Genomic DNA, 20,441 nt, shown 5'->3' with positions numbered 1-20,441 from the left:
TATTATGTATTCATTTATTGGTATATAATTTATTATTAAATTCTATTCGAGAAAGGGGACATTATAGTTCCAAGGGGCTAGGGTTTCTTTTGGGTTGATTGCACTCTCTACTATTAGCACTTAAAGGTGTTAAATTTCCAATGGTGGTTGACGTTTTTAAAGTGGTAATGACTTCAAGGCCTATAGTTAGGCACATCTACATAGAGAGGCACCAAAAGCGATTTGGAGAAAGAATTACAATGAGGGATATCTATATCATAGAGGCGATAAGTTTTGTAGAGTTGGGGTTTCTAGCTACGAGTATATACATGACAATTCTAATCTATGAATTATTCACTATATAAAACTACCATTTTGCAAGGAAATGAGAGCTCAACTTTTCATTCTTGCATTCATTCCTAGTATGGGGTCAAAAATAATTGAGGGAGGAGTGTGACACATAAGGAGGATAGCAGACAAGTTGGCACAATTATCTCCTTTGCTAACATTTCATGCTCTAGGTGGCTTTCAACTAATGGTGACTGCATGGATGCATGTATGGTTCTGAGGATGCAGAGGAGTACTTTCAAAGTTGTTGAAAGGGGTGAGGCGTCTACAAAGGGAGTAGAGAATTTTTGGCAAGAAGAGAATTATATAAAAAATATTGTGATGGAAATAGAGATGAGCTCTAGAATTTTTCTCGAGAGGTGAATACATATGAAAAGGGCATCAATAGTTTGAGAAAAGGGCGGTTGAACCTCTTGAAGAGAGATTAGTGGTGCATGACAAATGAAAATGAGAAGTTTATTAAAGAAATGGGATTGACTAGAAGAATCAAGGGTTTTTGGCCTAGTTTAGGTGAGCTTCATAGATGGGTACTAATAAATTGGAGCTCCATTTTAGATGGAGATATATGGATACATCCAGGTGCATGAGGATTCTTTGTCATCATGACTCTTGACAACAAGAAAGACAAGAAGACAATCTTGCACGAATATCGGTGCTGGGAGAATAAATAATTTTGTTGTTAAAGCCTTGATATTTGAATTTCAATCTAGTTTTTGGATCCTTTGATAAAATTATGGCTTGGGTAAGCCTTCCTAACCTATGACTTTAGTTTTGGTGCGAGTCTTGCTTTGAGGTTATTGGAAATAATTTGGGGGGATACTTAGGTGTTGATGAGGATTCACAAGAGTTATTGCATATGACCTTCACTTATAGTTTGGTTGAGATGGATTTTTTTGTAAAGCCCTCATGCTGATATCTTCCATAAAATATTTGAAGAGGCTTGGGTGTAGTATTTTGACTATAAAGGAATCTAATTTAGGTGCATAAAATATTATTAAAATAATCATGTTGTAACCAATTGCACATAAAATTATTCTCATAAAAAGCTTCTTGGAAGAAATAATGTCCCTCTCAGTTGTATAATGTGAAGAAAGCAAATCTTGAGACATCTAAGGTTTCCCTTGAGATGAGGAGGGAAAAAGGATCTTGAAAATATCGTAAACTCAACTTTGGAATAGACAATCAAAATTTGTCAATAGGCTTTGGGGACTAAAACACACAAAAAAGTTAGCAACAATTTTTTGAGGCAAAAAGTTGAGGGATAAAGGATAAGTCAAGAAACATATCATATTATTTAGGAGGATAAGGTTGCTTCCCCTTATTTAGTTTCTAGAGGAATAAATACTAGAGTGAAGATGTCACCTCTAATTTTAGACCCAATGTTATAGAATAATGAAAGTTGATTATTTTGATCATGGAAGGGACAAGAAAAATCTAGGTGAAGCCTTTTTGCAGTGGAAAAAGAAACAATAAATATGGAGGGATGACAGTTTGTGAGGGGAGAAGGATAAGAAATCTTGTAAAGATGAACTTTTGGCATGATCATTCCCTCACATTCCAAAGGTGGATTCATAAGGGAGGTTTGGCTATTTGAATGTTTGGACCTCATGCTACACAAAGGGTATTGGGGAGGTGGTACCCTCTATAACCACCCTTGGTTTGGGATAGACTAAAACATGATGATTATCGATAAAATAAAAAAATTATCAATAAAATATGATTACATGTAAATACATTATAATATTTTTCTTATTATGCATTATATTGTATTTATATTTATCAATTTATTTATTTTATATAAAGGAAACAAGAGGGTGATGGCCCATGGAAAAAAATGAGGACAAGATCAAAGGGTAGATACTAGACACATTTAACAGAACATTAACAATATCTAGTGACAAACACCAAGTAAAAAATATATCATAGGTCTACCTTTGTCAAAAACAAAGGTCCAAATATGACACAACCACCAACCATAGTCTACATTGTTAAAGATCATCATGGGACAAGCCCCCATAAAAGTTGCACACTTTAACCAAAAACACCAACAAAGGGCCTAGGTGAGCCCTTGAAAGCTAACATCAAACACCTAGTCACAAGAAGAAAAGAAACAAAGAGGGGGAGACACTCTCATCCTTAAAAGGCTCAATACCTATATGTAGGCATCACATATCATGTTGCTCTTTCACTGTCATAACCAAAGGTCCAAAGGCAACAAGACCACTAGTTTGGGTCAACATTCCCAAAGATCTTCCACCTCACTACAAACTCCCTTCCCACCTCTATAGTGAGAGGATCCACCTCAATAGAAGCAGGGAGAGGAAAGATAACAATACCAAGGTTGAGGAAGTGACACTTCCAATCATCAACACTACCATCAAGGCTAGCCCAACTACCTCCCCTTCAATAGGGATCTCCCCCACCTCCAAAATCAAAAGCTTGAACTCCTTCTCGATAACATACAATTGCACCATCAAATAAACCATGAAGGGGAAAACAAAAAAATCCAATCCCACCACTTGGGTGAGAATATTTTTCTCATAACCAAGGGCATAGTGAAGCCCTCTAAACAAGGAATAGATTGCCTAGTAAATGGGGAAACCAAGCCTGAACCAAAGGCTCAAAGACACATAAACATGTATATAAGAAGTCAACATTCTTCCTCATAAAAAATCTTGGCTTCGTCTCATAACTTGACCTCTCGTCTAAACCGCACAAACTAGAACAAAAATCCAATGAGATACCCAAAAAACACATTGAGAGCCATCCCCCAAAAATGTGGGGGCAACAATGACACATCCAGTCTGAGAAGACTTGGCCCAAGAGAGTTGCAGATCAAACCAAAATGTGGAGTAGGAACCCATACCATTCTCAACAACAAAGAGATTGCCATGTATCCAGTTCCACCTAGCTTCTTCAACAATAGATCTCACATAGAGGTAGTAAAAAAAAACTTGGACACTCCAAGTCCTTTCCATAACACTCACATAAAAAATTTGTAAAACAACAACACCATAATGTTGCCACCATCTCCTAAGTAGTAAGTAAATCCCAATACTATTTGTATCACCAACAGAGGGAGAAAATCCCTTTGTTGGCCTCCATCTTTGCTTATGCCAAACTATATAAGAGTCACCCAAAGTAAGGAACACAATGACTCTCCAAATAGCAAGGGAGATCCCTTTAGTGAAGTGTCAAACATTGAACCTTGAGCATTTATCATTGGGGAATCAAATCTTGAGCCCCCAAACCTTCCTCTAGAATTAGCAACTAGCCAATAAAAAATCTTCCCAACATTCTCCATAGTCCTTTGCAAAGAAATGTTACCCAAGGCCAAAACTAAGCCATGGGTAGAAATTTGGGTCAAAACCCCAATAGCAAGCTTAAACCTTTGCCAAACCAAGCTCCAATCACCGCATATAAGTGTAAAAGAGGCAACAATGGAAAAAAGAGCATAAAGCATGCATAAATCCCCCAACTAGAATACTACATGACAACCACTGTCAAAGGGGAGAATGCACCCCATCAACATCGACTGGAAGCAAGCACACACATAGTGTCAGAACAGACTGAAGCCACTAATAAAGAAAATCAAGAGCCATGTCTACAACTCCCAACATGAACTTTGCAAGTTGCCCACCACAAACCAACCTAATGGGTTAGCAGAAACCAAATACGAGAAGTAGAAAAGCCCACTTCATCAAACCCCAACTGCTATAAAACCCAAGAAGCCACCAAAAACTAGAAGCTCCCACACCATCATTAAAAGAAGACATACCTTTAGGAGCAAACGGCTCTGAATGCAAGTCTCGACACAGGGAAGATGTCTCCAAATAGGTCCAAACCAGTCCTTCACCATCACGAGCATGAAACCAAAGAGAAGGGTAACCCATAAAAAGGGCATACGACCAAAGAAATCCACCAAGACAGGGAACCAAACATTTAAACAAGGAATAAAGTGACCCAAGTATGCCAAAAGATCAATGACCCACTTTTAGGAATCCATAGAGGCCAAAGGGACCTTATAAACACTAATCCTAGTGGAAACCTCCAAATACAACAAAGGAGGGGTAAGACAAATCACCCATTGTACAAACTCCTCCCCAAATCCTCTTGAATCATCCTCCTCTTCAACATCCTCCTTTCCATAAAACTCAAAATTTGAAAACCCACCCTCGCTCCTCTTCCCACTAAGAACCATCCCTCTCAAACAAAGCATTTATCAAAAAGTTATATATTCTATTCTATTATTATATTTATATCACATTTCTTAGTATATAATTAGTTATACAATGTTGAAATATATTAAAATTATAACTTTAACTTATTCAATATAATATGAAAGATTTTATTCTATATCCTCTTTCAAAGAGTACATTACCAATTTTAAGTAATAAATTAAATCTTAAATAAATATACCAAAATAATAAACCATAGGTTAGATTCAAAATAATAAAAACATAAACTCCAATCAAATCAAGACTAAAAAATGAGTTATACATTAATGCTCGACCTTTCTATTCATCTTTCACATCTGAATATACACTTTCTAATAAACAAGCTTCATAGACATTACATGCCTCATCTCACAAAATCCAGATTCTTATATTTTAATATCTCATATCAAAATATTTGTACATGCCTGCAATTATTGAATTGAATTTATTAGTTCCTGTCATAGGAAGGAATACTTATGCATTCATGTCACTTCTAATATGACATTAACACTGACCAATCAAATCAAAGAATTTAAAACATTATATGAAACTTCAAATGTTTATATCATTTTCTAATTTTTCATTATTTTATAAATCACATTTTTCATCCATTCTATTGGTCCATACTATTTTTGGCGGGGAAGAAAATTAATTTTCTTCCACAAAAATACAAATATTTTATAACTTCATCTTGCATCTTGCATTAATGAATGCATTAATTACAACTTTATCTTTTCCACATTTGTTGATAAGATTTTTTTTTCAATCATTTTATCTTCCACCTCACACAATATGTCTAATCAATATTAATTCTCATAACAATATAATTTCAATATGTTATATCTTTGTATTTGAATTTTAAATTTTTTTAAAACTTTGATTTTTTAATAAAAGTAGTTAAATTATTACTATTATTTTACTTTTGTAAAAATAAATTAAGCAATATTATTTTTTAATTATATTTTATAATAGTGTTTGTAATATGTATAATTGATAAGTGTTACAATTTGTAAATTATATCATTTATTATTATTAATATTAATATTTTATATTTCAACTGCTCTGCTTTGCGAAAATGATGAATTCGAACATGAATCTTGCGAGAAATCTAGGGCAAAAGTGGAGGCAACGAAACAGAAAGAAACATCCCAGAGATCACTATAGGAGAGACAGTTTGATAACCAACCATAACAAAATCCATAACAAGCTTGGGAAAGCAAATAATAGGTTTAAGATTCAGACGACAAATAGGTTTTTCGATTTTGGAAGAACAAACTGGATGAAATCAACGCCTATGCCGGATAGAAGGGTTTCAAGTAAACATTACAGATGCCTCTTCTAAATCCTCAAAAAGATTTGAATCCTGTGTCCTTCTCCTAGTTTTCACCGTCGAACAACTAGATGATCAAATTCATGTTTTCAATCTGACTAGATATGCGCAGCCCAAGCTTATTGATTCTCTATCTGATCCAAGGAGCAAATCCCAGGTGGTCGCAACCCCAGAAGCTAAGATTCCCTTCAAGTCCGTTTCCCCTTCTTCCTACATTCCCCCTCATCGCAGACAAATCAATATCAACCAGTCATCTAACCTTATACCATCCGCAAGATTTTCCCCAAAGAAACCCCAAGATCTTCCTATTAAGATTTCCATTAAAGCAGCAGATGACCCCTGGTTTAATTGTCTTAAGAAGGGGATTTTTGCTATCTAGAATGGTCCGTTAGAAGAAATCTCGCTCTTAATAGATTGGCTAAAAGACAACTGCTAAGATCAGGTAAGTATTTTTCACCATTAAGACAATACTTTGTTCTTAAAATGTGAGGAAGAATTTGTTAAGAAAGAACTCATCTCTGTTTCTGAATGTTTTTTTAGAGGTTACTATGTCAAATTTTTAGAATGGTTCCATAATTTTCACTTAGAAATGGACGATTGCATGATTTCCACATGGTTCTCCCTGAGTGCTCTCCCTCCTGAGTTGTGCAATATAGACATCATTAATTATGTAGGTTCTGTAATTGGTGAAGTCATTGCTATTGATGCATCTTTTTTCTATTGTAACAATGTTAAAATCCTCATTAATGTTAACATTAAACACCCTTTAGAAGTTCAGAAGAGAGTTGAAACAGGTAAAGATTCTTATGACATTAAATTTCACTTGTATAAAGGGGAAATCATTGATATCTTGAGATCTGATGAGATACACATAATCAAACCCAAGATCCTCCCCCTTACCTTAGATTTCAAAAGGATTTTTCCCAGGGTGAGCTAGATAATAAATAGTAGGAACCAGGAACAAGGTAAGGAAACCTCCTGTTCAGAGAACCAGAATGTCTAGAATGCTCAAAATAGGCTGGGGTCCTCTCTAAAAAGCATCATAACAGGAAAAGTAATAGATTCCTCACCTACCCCAAGCATAGATATCTCGACAAAATCTAAAATGGAGAAGGTTGGGAGATCCCCAAAGAGATTAAAAAAACATAAGAAAAAAACATCAAAGGAAATAAGAAATGATAATACAATAAGTGGAGATGAATCTATCAAAGTTCTGCAACAAAACAAAAAGGAGAATAATGCTGAAACCGGAGAAGAACCTGCTTCTGTACATATCAAAGATACTATCAATGATAAAGAGCAAGGAAAGTGCCTTGTTTCAGCTTTAGCAGATGTGGGTAATCAGAATGTCTATACTAGTAAGGAAGATTGGGGTGGCCCAGATCAACTCAATACAGATATAGATATGATTGCAAGATAATTTGAAAAGGAAGTTCATAAAGACATAGATAAGAATGATAAGGAAGGCCTAGTACTAACTACACCTACAATAGGAAACAACAAAAAAGAAGGTCTCTCTAAAATGCTCCTTTGCAGAACAGGAGAGTTATTCAGAAGCAATGAGGTATTTGGAATTGATCTAGACAGAGATGGAAATAAGAATTTAAATTTAAACATATTAGAAGAAGAAAATTCTCTTCTATTCACTACAGAGGAGAGGGGAAGGAACAACACCTCACTTATAGTAGAGAATCAGGATCAGAAGTGGTCACATTCACAAAGAGAGGTTGAACCAAAATTAGTGAAACTCAGCAGTAATCAAATCAAAGGAGTATCCAAATTTTGGCAGACCCCAAATGAGTACCCTTCTTCCCCCTTCACTTTAGAAAAGGATCAACCAAATTCATGGGACAAAGAGAGGGCAATAATAGAATCAAATAGTTTAGAGTATTACGATCCTCATAGGGAAGAAGTTTCTACTCCTTATCAAATAGGCCACATAGAGGATAATGAAGCAAGTCTATTAGAGGAAAGAGAAAATCTATTAATGGTTTCTTCAGGAAGAAAAAGCAACAATAAAGAGCTACAAAAGGACACTATCACCTCTCTATCAACTCTGCCCTTGGCCTCAATCAACAGGATGAACCCACCCAAAACATTTAGTAAATTCTGGTAGACTCCCCTTGCTAGCTTTAGCTCACCATTTTTGTGTAACAACCCGACTCAACAGTCACAAAAGGGAGAGATCCAAGAAGAGGATCTACCAATATTGGAGTTCCAAGAATTTTTGAATGAGGAATGCTTCTCAAAACCCCCATATAAAGAAGATATGGCAAAGGAGGATGCTGCAATGATCGACTAGCTCACTGAGGAGCTAATTCAAATTTTTAGTCCAGAAAAGCTTGATAAGTCTTCAGTAACACAAAAGGAGGAACTTATTTGGAGGGTCCTCAAATTTGGAGGTGAAAACTATTCTGGTGAAAATCTCAGAAGAGACATTTTGAACATTCAAAGGAAAGAACTGGCCTTAGCATTTTCCAAACAATCTGAAATAGATAACCAGATTGTTGAAGACAACAATTCAGAGCAACAAGAACAACTGCAAGCAAGTAAGGCAGTCACGGTACAGGTAGCAGAGATGAACATTGGACAACTTGGGATTCATATGACACAAATTGGGCCTAAGTCTCCTTGTTGTGGTAAAACAAAAGGCAAAAGAGGAAGAAAGTCCCTAAAAGAACTTAGAGAAACAGAGAGTCTCAACAAGGACCAATAGAAGATAGACCAACTGTTTCACAATGGAAAGGGGAAGTGCCTTCCCGCTCAGGTATGAAACTCACCACTTGGAATGCTAGGGGTCTCAATGCCCCTAGCAAAAAGGGGTTACTTAAGCATAACCTCAAATCCTTTAATTTTGATATTATTCTCATTCAGGAATCTAAATTAAATTCAATAGAAATAGATAAATTTAGCAAAATGCTTAGGGTATGGTGTTCTGCGTTTGTAGAATCGGTAGGGGCCTCAAGAGGTTTGGGTATCCTCTAGGACCCTAGGAAGGTCAACATTAATATTCATAACAGTAATAGAAATTGGATTAGTGGAAAAGTACAAAGCTTAAAATCTAATTTAACCTTTACAATCATTAATTTGTATGGTCCGGTTAATAAGACCAATAAACTTCTAGTTCGGAATGAGATTGGTCATCTTTTGGATAGTCTAGATAACGAACTCTGTATATTAGGGGGTGACTTTAATATGATACTAGATTTCAAGAAAAAGATAGGAGGCTCACAAGTGCTTTCACAAGCATCTAGAGACTTTAAAGAATGGTGCACGCTGAACAACTTAATTGATGTTCCTACCAGTAATGGGACCTATACATGGAACAACAAAAGAAAGGACTTTGCCTTTATAGTAGAGAAGCTTGACAAATTTCTAATCAGAGGTGAATTAGACATTAACAACTTAAATTTTCAGTCTCCAATTCTTCCCATTTCTGGATCAGACCACTTCCCGGTCAGATTTGAATTTACTGAGCTTCTCAAGCCTTCCAAGAATCCCTTCAAATGTGAAAAGATGTGGTTCCTAGACCCAAACTTCCTCCATAACGTCAAATTATGGTGGGAACAAGACAACTATGTAGGAGAAAAAATGTTTATCTTTATCCAGAAACTAAAGATGCTAAAAGAGCGCATCTTTAAATGGAATAGAGAACAATTTAATAACATATTTAAAGAAAAGCTGGATATAGAAAATCAACTTAAAAATTTAAATTCAGAGGTCATTAGAAAAGGCATGGATAATAGTAGCTATCTCCTCGAAAAGGAATTGCTAGCAAAGCAAGAGTCAATTCTATCCAAAGAAGAAACTTCTAGAGACAGAAATCAAGAGAAAGATGGTTGGTTGAGGGGGACCGCAATACAAATTTTTTTCACAATTCTACCTTATATAACAGAGCCAAGAGTAGAATCACATGCATTAAAGATCGGCTAGGAAACTTCTTTGAAAATCTTGTAGAAATTGTAGACACCTTTGTTGATTTCTTTCAGGATCTACTGAATAACCAACATTGCTCAAATTATAGTGTGCAATCTAGTCTTTTAAAAGTTATCCCCAAGATTGTTAACCAAGATGACAATAAAAACCTTAATAGACCTATTACTTTAGAAGAAGTCAAGAAAGTAGTTTTTGATATGAATTTGGATAAATCACCGGGCCCAAACGGATTTCAGGCCTTCTTCTTCCAAAAGTGCTAGGATATTATAGGTCAGGATCTTTGGAAAGCTATCAAAGCTTCCAAAAATGGGGGCTCTATCCTAGCTGAGATCAATCATTCCTTCATTACGCTGATTCCAAAGAAATGTGACCCTGAATCTCCAGGCAATTTCAGACCAATAGACTTGTGCAATACTGTCTATAAAATCTTCTCAAAAATTCTAGCGAACAGGTTTAAAGAGATTCTCCCCAAGATTATTTTTGAGGAACAAACTGGTTTCATGCTAGGCAGATCCATCCTTGATGGCATCATCACAATCCAAGAGACGATTCATTCTGCAAGGCCTCAATAAGGAAGCATGTATGCTCATGAAACTGGATATCCAAAAAGCCTATGATATGGTGGATTGGAGATTCCTATGTAAAATGCTAGAAGCATTTGGATTCTCTCGTCAATGGGTTAATCTAATATTCAAATTCATTTCGACACCTAAGATCTCGATCCTTGTCAATGGTACTCCTGAAGGCTAGTTTGATATTTTGAGAGGCATTCGGCAAGGGGATCCTCTGTCTCCCTCTCTTTTCATCATTATGGTAGAAGCTTTTGGGAGAGTGGTGACAGATGCTTATAATAAGTAGAGAATATTAGGTATTACTGTCACAAAAAACATGCCTAATATTACACATCAACAATTCGTTGATGACACCATTCTCCCTGGCAAGAGTAAGATCTCTAAAGCTTGCTCCCTCAAAGGTATCTTGGACTTATATATGGAAGCCTCAGGTCAAAAGGTCAATGCTATGAAATCGGAAATTTTCTTCTTAAATACCTCCCCAGATATGGAATCTCAAATTTGTCGGATTATGGGATTCAGGAAAGGAACCTTCCCTTGCAAATATCTGGGTATAACTTTAGAAAAAGGCTCAAAATCTAGAAAGGTTTGGGATAACACTCTCGTTAAACTGGACTTAAAGTTATGCTCCTGGAAAGATAGATGGCTCACCAAGGCTGGAAAATGCTCTAAAATCCATGCAGTTCTTTCAGCTATCCCAACTTACCCCCTGTCCTACCTCCCTATATCGAATCAAAACCTTAAGAAACTTAATTCCAAGATAAGGAACTTTCTTTGGAATGATCGGGCCAATGACAATAAATTAGCTCTTATCAAATGGGAAAATATTTGCAAACCTAAGACCCTTGGGGGTTTAGGGATCAAAAACTTGCAATGGCAAAATGAAGCCTTAGGGACAAAACTCATTTGGAGGCTATATCATGAATACAACCGTAAATGGGCTAAGATCCTCTATAATAAATATCTTATCATTGAGGATCTGCTCTCAATTTTTAGAATCTGCTCCCCTCCTAAAGGGTTCGAATGTTGGAACTTTATGTTAAAGTGCCGCCATTTGATCAATAAATGCCTATCTTGGGATGTTGGATCTGGGGAAGAAGCATTATTCTGGAAAGATTCCTAGGAAGGTAAACCACCACTCTCCTCTTGCAAAGTGCCCCTGACTCTTAAGAATAGGATAACTAAGCCGTGGGGCAATAAAGTGAGAAACTATTGTTGTTTGGTGGACTCTGAAGGCTATCCATCTTGGAAATGAAAATCTCTTCGAGGTCTTGATTTTGATGAAGAATCAATTGACCAATTTGAGAAGTTTGTGGAAGGCAGGAAACCTATTCAGCCTAACAAAAGAGACTCCCTTATGTGGGTAGCATCTAACAATGGGAAATATAATGTCAAAGATGGTTACAAGGTCATTCTAGATGCTAATAAACCTGTCTCCATGGACATCCCTACTAAGCTCTGTTGGGACCCCTCTAGCCTCCCGAAAGTCAGATTCTTTCTTTGGCTTGCTATTCAGAATAGGATCCTCACTATGGACAAATTAAATGTTGTAGGTTTTCAGGGCCCTTCAAGATGTGCTCTCTGCTACCAAAGTTCTGAGAATGTGGATCATCTTCTTTTTCTTTGTCCCTACTCCCAAAAATGTTGGGAATGGCTTAGATTGATGTTAGGGTGGTTAGCCCCCTTTCCCATATCATTTACTGATTTGATTAAGGGATGGCCATCTTTTACTGGCTTAGGTGTCTATAGTAAACTTTGGAACATTTCACCTTCCATCATGATTTGGGAAATCTAGAAGGGAAGGAATCGCCGTATCTTTCGCAATCTTGATCTCAAACCTGAGATTCTTATATCCAAAATAGAAGCATGTATAGTAGAAACTCTTAACACTTACTTAAGAAAAGTGAACCTAGAAGAAGGATCATTCTCCAATTGGGATGGCCTCATGAAGAAATCTTGGCCTAAACTAATTAATCCCCCCCTGTACTACTCTAAGGCTAGTAAAGAGGCTAGGAAGAATTGCAAATGGGAGCCTCCTCCCCCTAGATGGGTTAAACTAAATTTTGATGGGGCATCTTAGGGAAATCTGGGCATAGCTGGGATTGGTTGTATCATTCATAATGAGGATGGATTATAGATAGCCAAAAAAGCTCAGTCGATTATGCCAACATCCAATAATTTAGCTGAACTTGAAGCCCTCCTCCAAGGAATCCAGTTATGTCTTCAGCTTAATTTACATAAAGTCTTCATCGAAGGCGATTCTCAGATTATTGTGAATGCTATAAGGAAATGGTCCACTCCCATTTGGGCACTAAATTCTCAACTAAAAGTGGCTCTGTCCCTTATAGACAAGCTTGTTGACTTTAGGATCGACCATATCTATAGGGAAGGTAATCAACTTGTAGATCATCTTGCCAACTTAGGAGCGGATGGAATTAACTCATTACTTACAAACGATGGTTACTCTCTGGCTCATTAGTATATTTTTTTTATTTTTCTTTCATATTAGATAGACTTTTCTTTGAGCCTGTTTAATTCTCTTCCTATCCTTTTTAGCTTTTCTTTAAACCTTCCTCTTTACTATGTCATGGTAGATCGAGTACTTTTGTATCTTCATTAATTTATTCCTTTCTCTTCTACTTTAGTTATTTGATACCCTATGGCATATCATTTATAATCATTAGTCGAAATGGATGGCTGCGATACTATTCACATCATCCTGACACCAGCTTCATATGTGTGAATGTTAGGAGAATCGCGTAATTATCTTTCTAATCATGGTTGATCACGAGTTTCAGCCCAGCATTTATTTTCATTATTTACCCTCTTCTTTACATTCCCCCCTGCAGTTTAATTGTTGTCTTCCAGAAATTTCCCTTCGCATCTCACAAGGGTTTTCAGTCGGACTTGGCTTTGCTCTGCCATCGTTGAGCATGGAATCCAATATTGCTCTCTTCCATTCTTTAGAGAAGTGCACTATGGCCTTTTGTAGAGCAGTGAAACCCAAAAGATGGAATCGTATTTTACACCCAGTAGATGACATGACACAGTTTGCTCTTAACAAAGCCATGGGTGAAGGGGTTTTTGATTATGAATATACCTGGAGAACAAATAGTGACATCATTGGGTCGTTCATAGGCTGTCTGGTAAGAGCTAAAGTTCAAGCTGATAACATAGTTAGGCTTTGTTGTGACTTGTTTGTCCCTTCTTGGAGAAAGGGGCTTGAACAAGCGGTCTATAGTATAGACAACAAATTCCAGATTCCTTTCCCTGAGAGATACATGAATCTTCCACTGGGCTATCCGGATCTTGACACAGCTCCCCGCCGCCAATCTCTGCTCATACGAGAGCACTGTACATTTTACCGTGAGTGGACAAAGATGGAGGCCAGTTTGAATTTTCTTCTACGCTAGAGGGACATCATTCTAGAAGAAAATATGGAATGGATAATTAGCTATCTCTAGCTCTTCAAAGCCTACATCTAACCTGGGGTGACATTCGAGAATCTGAATGATCTAAACTTCAGCACACCAAATGCAGAAAGAACGAGCAGAAGGAGATTCGAGTTTGAGATCCTATCGAATTACTAGGTGGAACAGTTCAGTGACATTGAGGATGTTATCACAGTCTAGTGGAAGGAAGGCATAGGTTCGGTTGAAATATGATCCTCACTTAGGATTAGTATCATATTAGTAAGGTTTCCACACAAAGCAAGAAATTTTGTTAGTATGTTGTCGACTCTCTAGTTTAATAACTTAGTTTGATACATATGTATAGATGTTATAGCTAATCTCACTCTCGTAGCTTTGTGTTTAAGTACCTCTAAGTTTTTATAGAATATATGGCTACCTATTAGGATAATCATAATTCAGGGCTATGGAGTTTTGGCTTTTAAGTATTCCTCCTTTGCATTCTCTAAATGACAGTAGTTTGATTTATTATTCATGAGCAATGATCAGGTAGGCTCTCATCTCTTAATTTAGATCTCTTTTCGTATAAGGGTTTCTTATCTTCTTTGCTTTGAAAATGTGTTGATAAGAATTTGGCTTATGCCCTCTGTTCGTGTTTTCCCTCTTTGCTTAAGTAGCTAGTTTTCATTCCTCTGATCTGTTCGCTAATTGGTCTTTCTACATATTGTTTAAGTTAAGTTCCTTTCAATTTGTATATGGTCCCCAATAGGGATGAAAATGTTCCTTTTTTCTGATAATTTTGTAGTCTTTAGCTCGATAGCCCATACTTATTCTCTTATGTAATGTTATGGTATTAAAGCTAGAGTTTCCTTAGCGCTTTAGCTGTAATTCAGAAGGTTCTCTTTTTCGAAATACACAGATTGTATGGATCCCTACATTGAATTAAGTCTCTATTTTAAGGAGAGGGCTATCCATCTGAACTCCTACTCTGGATTAGAATTCTATGTTAAGTCTGGATTCTCGGGTTTGTCCTTTGGTCTTCTCTCTTTTTCCTTAATAGCCTCTAGATGCTGGGATATGAGTAATGTCTGTCAAGTTTCTTCTATTAAGCTTCTGCATGACATTTTAGCATGGGTTGTTTTCGATGCTAGCTTTAAAGTGTGGCTGTGCTTCTCTTGATAGCAGGGGTCTGGAGAGATTTTTTAGTCTTTTTTTGAGCTTCTTAGCTTTCCATCTTCTTCCCTCCCCATGTTTCTCTCTTTAAGCTTTTTTGGTATTTTATCCTTGGTTTTCTTTGTCTTCTGTCCTTTGGTTTCTCTTTTTCCTTTTTGTTTGTTAGCCTTAGTATAGATTTTCTTTTTTCTCTGTTTTGTGCTTGGTGTTGTTTCCTTCTCTTTTGTTGGTTTTCCTGAGAGGTGGCCGGGTTGCTTCATCGGGTTATTCTGAGTTCAGATAGTCCTAATGTAGTTGGTTGGGCTTTTTCTTGCTTTCCCTCTTTTCCCTTCTCTGATAGCTTTAGTGAGCTCTTGGTTTTTGGTGTTGTGTTTCTTTGTTGTTTGTTTCGGCCGGTTCTGTTTTTTCTCTTTTTTGGTCTCTTTTCCTCTCTGCTCTGTTTTGTTCTAGCCTTGGTTTTCGTGACCCTATCTGTGTCTCCTTGGTCTGGTTCTTGTCTTTGTCTTTTCGTTGTTTTTCCTTCCTTTGTTTTTGGTGTGTTTTTAGTTTGGTAGAGGTTCGATCTCAAGATCAGTTTGGCCTCTGTTTGTTTTTTGTTCCCTCTTTCTCCTTTTGGTCCTTTTGTTTTGTGGGAGCTTTTTAGAGTTTATGTCTATCTCTGACTAGAAAGTATTATTTTAGTTAAAGGCCTCCTTTTTTCATATTATTTGATTCAACACTGATAGCTATGTTGGGAGATTATTTAAGCAATACTACTAAACTCTTCAATGGAAAGGTAATCAAATAGGGATGCAAGCTTATGATCATCTCGCCTAGATTAAAGAATACATGAAGCTCTCTAAAAGGAGTTGCTGGATTTACAAAGCAATGTAAAATTTTTTCAATGTAAATTAGTACCAAATGAGAATTTTAATCAGGATATTCTAACTGGGGTATGCCTCTTTGCATGTGTAATAATATAGGACTGAGGTCTCGAGCTAGACTGGAGGTTTTCTTTCTCCGTTCTTTCCTACCAATGCCCGTTTGAACGGAGGAACACTATTGTAACTATTTAATTTTATCTATATATCATAATGGCCTTGCCATTTTACCAATCAAAGTTTTTTTAATTTTTATATTTCAACAATTTATCATTTAGTTTAAATATATTTAAAACTTAAATATATATTTTGATATTAAATTAATAATTATATTTTACATCAAAAAAACATACTAAAGGAAATAACTACAAAAAAGAAATAATTCAATTCTAAAAGATATGTAAATTATTATTAAGTTTTTATAAACTATGTATTAAAATTAAATAGTTATATTCTATTTCTTATTTATTACATCATATTTATTCATCAACATCAAATTTATATGTATTGATCGCTGATTGTTGAGGGAGTTTTTCCAACTACTTATGGTTCTCTAGTAGCATGCATAACATGCTTAAACATATAATGTGATACTCCAAATGCTTCATCACTTCTTCAAGTTCTATAATTCAGATATTGGTATGGATAACTTTCCTCATTGCACATATTTTAAGTTGTCAATGTAGAAGGTGCAAATTTGTCTAAAGCATATGTATTTATTGTAGTATGATATTAGGTAGTTAATGCCATATTGGGTATTTTGGCCTCTTATTCTTGGACTTAAATACTCAAATATATAATAATATAACACGCAAACTTAATAACAAAATATGAGTCATCCTATCAGATCATAAGTGCATTTCTAGAGAAAAAATTAATGCATTCACAATGTTAATTTAGAACTATTTAACCTTATTCTCACTCATCTACATCTCTACAACCATTATGAGTTAGAGGAACTATGATGCATGTCTTGTATGCCTTGTTTTCCTCCTCGTATGCCTTGTTTTCCTCCTCGTATTCGCTTTTTCCATCTGTTGCCTAAACATAGGATTGTTTTACAGATTTATATGTTGTGAAACAAATTTCAATTTTGCTTTGCTTTGTTTTGTTGCGTTGCTCTGAAGGACTCTTCTCTCGTCTGTGTAAGTGCAGATAATTGTTATTGTTATTAACAAGGAATTTGAAATGTTGCATTAACTTTATTCGACGGTGTTTTAACATCGTTTGTAGTAGGGTTGGTGTTTGTTTCGAATTATTTATTATTTTCTGTTACATAATTTTGTTCGAGGTGGAAAGTTTCAGTGTTGATCACTTGATTTTTTCAGGGATAACTTTTCTTATGGTGTAAGCTAATTGTGCTGGTGCAAGGCCCACTACGTTTCTATTTCGTTTGACAGGTTGGGAAAAACAATCAAACCCTACATAGATAATTGCTATCTATTTAAATAGTTTTTAGATTTTAAATTTTTAGGGTTAATGAAGTTGCGCTTTATTCCCTTTATTCAGTTTTGTTGTTAAAGTAACACCGCATGGTGGAGAGTATGTAGGATTGGTTTGTATTAAAAAGTTATTTTTAATGGAGATAAAGGTTAGTTATGGTACAGGCAAAGTCTTTTTCCATATTACGAATCACAGAATAGAATGTGCATCCATTTCATATATTTGAATGGGCTGTTTTTATTATTATTTGCCATTTTTAAATGCCATAGACATCTAGGGTACAAAAGTAAGTCACTGTCTATGCAGCAATGTATTTGCACCTTAGTAAAAAATATATTGCTAACAAGCAATAGTATGTTAGCATATATGTTAGCTAATTGTAAGTGTTTGCAAATTACTAACCAAATTAATACAATTAGCTAACATACATGGTGTCACAGAGGCAAAAATTAAGAATTTTGTCAGTAATTTTTGACTATGTACCAACTACGTAAAATAGTAGACACCAACTGGGTCTAATCAATTTCCTTAAAACTTATATCATATGGAGGTAGGCCATTTTCTATAATATTTGGATTATTCTCAGTCAATGCATCATGCATCTTTAGTGTTCGTCTTCCTTGGATTTTGACCATCATTGCAAATCTCTTGAATTTAGAAGTCCTTCCATAAACTCTTCACATTGCTTCTAAGCTAATGTTATTCACACCAACTTCAACAGTACATTGTACGAGAACTTGTAACCACCGCTTGGTTTCCTTTGAGCCTAGGAGAGAACTCACTTTGAATGATTTGTTTTACCTTATTCTTTTTGAGGAAAAAACTTGCCTAACCTCATTTTCCTATTGTAAGTATATTTACCATTCCGTTAGTTTTTTGAATACTCAAGTGTGAAACCTGAGGTAGCAATACCACAGAAGCAATTTTTAAGAGCAGCATAAATGCCAATGCTGCTGAGAATGGAAGCCGAGGTGTTATGTCATCTTATATATGTAAAAAATGTTCCCCTGCTAACCTAATGCTGCTTTTCCCAATCCTTGCGGAACATAGTCTAGTATGGCATTTGAATATATCTTCCTACATTCCTCTGAAATTCTTCCATTTTTTGTGATTTTCATTGATGTGACATAGAACTGAATATATCCTCAACCTTTATGCAGAGCTTGATAATCAATATCTCATCTGGCTACCTGATCACACTGCTGGAATGTCTCTTGAAAGTATGAGACAAACTTACTTTTCTCAAAGGCCTATTTTAATCTTTAGGAGCATATGTCCCTAGAACTAGACAGTTAGTGTTAAGGTGAAGGTTTACCCGCCTGGGTGTAGCAGAGCTTGAAGTGCAGGGGAATCGAGAAGTATTCCCATTCATTGGCCAAAACTGATTGAGAAGTCCTATCAGAGAAGTGGTAGGTTATTCGATTTCCAATCTGTAGTTTTGGGAACCAATAGATTGACGACTTTGCTGGGGAGAGTTGCTCGCAATACATATTGCGAAGTTACCCAGGATTTTTAAGTTCGTAGATCAGTATCAAAAAGCAGTTGTATTAGTTTGATTAGAAGTGTACTCTGCTAGAAGTAAGAACTTGAAAGATCAATACATTCCTCGAAGGAGGTGGCGACTCTATTCAATAAAGTTTCAGTTGGTAACTCTGCTGAGGGAGAGGACTTAGAAGGAGATGATTTGATTGCCTAACATGGAGAAAGTATACTACAATCAGGAGGCGGATCTATGTTACACCATGGAGGAAGAAGACATACACCCCCTGGATGCATTTTTCAATTTGGAAAGATATGAAGGTTAGACATCAGCGCACTTGTTTATAAGGATGGTGGATATTTTTCGGGAAGTACCTTCAAACATCATGCCTTCACGCAAGGAATTGATAATAAAGTTTCGTGAGTTGGGAATCTCACCAAAAGATCCTGATTTGATGCTTCTCTTCCAAATATTGGATGAAAGTCCAAGTTATATATCTCCTTTGGATGCATATTTGAATTTAGAAAAGGAAGAAGGTGAATCTGCAATAGAATTCTTCATGAGAATGTTTAATGCTTATCAAGAAATACCTTCAGAATACAAACCTCCAACATCTGATCTTCTCTACAGGATGCGGGAATTAGGCCTCTTATATGATCATCAATTTATTAATTTTCTCAAACTTATGGATAATGAGCTGGTTGTAGAGGAAAATGAATGCGATTCTAAAGTAACATATGAGTCAAATGAAATTTCAGATTCAAATGGAGATAAAAAGTTGGAACATTCTAAAGGAGAATCAGCCCATGATGATACTTATATGCCTACAGATGATAGTGAATATAAAAATGAAGAAGAGGATTCTCTCAGCGTGGAAGAAATTTCAACCTTGTTAGAGCTGGAATATCAGAAACATGTTGAAAGAAACAGTCCAAATTTTTTCTCAATTCACTATGGTGAGCAAGGTGACGGTTCAGCACATTCTCAGGAGGTACTTGATGAAAGAGATGATCATTCTGAGGAATCATATAGTGAGGTTGAAGTAGAACATCATATGGTGTATGAACAAGGGGAAATTTCAAAAGATAATGTTGATGAAGACATTAGTCTTCTAGATGAAACATTTGATGATCCGGATGAAGACTCTAATGACAGTATGTCTGGATTCTCCATGTACCTAAATCCATTGTTTGAAGAAGAAGTAATTGAAGATAGCTCTGAATTCAATATATTCTCAAATCCATTGTACGAAGAAGATTTTCCATGCAGCCAAATCCATCAGCGTCCTGATGAAGATAGCAGATCTGATTTTGAAATTGATGAAACTCATGAAGTATATTCAGAAGATGAGACTTCTTTCAATCCATCCTATGAGCAGGAGTTGCAGCAAACATGTGAAGGTGAAGTGGAATCAGCCATGCATAATGGGGAGGATATATTGGAGAATAGTTCTGAAAATTTTCCAAGTATCATAACTAATGGAGTTCCTGATGAGGGAGAGGCAGCATTTTTTGAATGTAAACCATTTTCAATGTCCTATTGTGAGGATAAGCAATATCCGGAGTATGGGAACAAAGCATACTGTGACTATAAGGATCCTCCATTCAGCAAAAATCATAGGGCACCTAATGATTTTGTGAAGGCTAAACATGAGACGGATATCAAAGAATGCATTGGTGATGTAGAAGCAATA

General features: G+C 36.0%; 1 protein-coding gene across 5 annotated transcripts in view; it reads left to right on the top strand.

Moving 5' to 3' along the window:
- Positions 1-16,761: 16,761 nt before the first annotated feature.
- Positions 16,762-20,441, top strand: part of LOC149542103 (uncharacterized) — a 40,671-nt gene continuing 36,991 nt past the window's right edge. For 2 of the 5 annotated variants that reach the window (XM_089797147.1, XM_089797146.1), the window contains exons 1-2: positions 16,762-16,970; positions 17,154-17,225. The gene's annotated coding sequence lies outside the window, so the exon portion shown is untranslated. The other 3 variants (XM_089797150.1, XM_089797149.1, XM_089797148.1) reach the window with 3 other exon arrangements.

Source organism: Cupressus sempervirens, chromosome 8 (genome assembly GCF_028749045.1).
Source record: "Cupressus sempervirens isolate cs-2001-9-10 chromosome 8, ASM2874904v1, whole genome shotgun sequence".
Taxonomy (NCBI): domain Eukaryota; kingdom Viridiplantae; phylum Streptophyta; class Pinopsida; order Cupressales; family Cupressaceae; genus Cupressus; species Cupressus sempervirens.
Note: the sequence above shows the minus strand (reverse complement) of the source record. Positions and strands in the feature narration are given on the sequence as shown.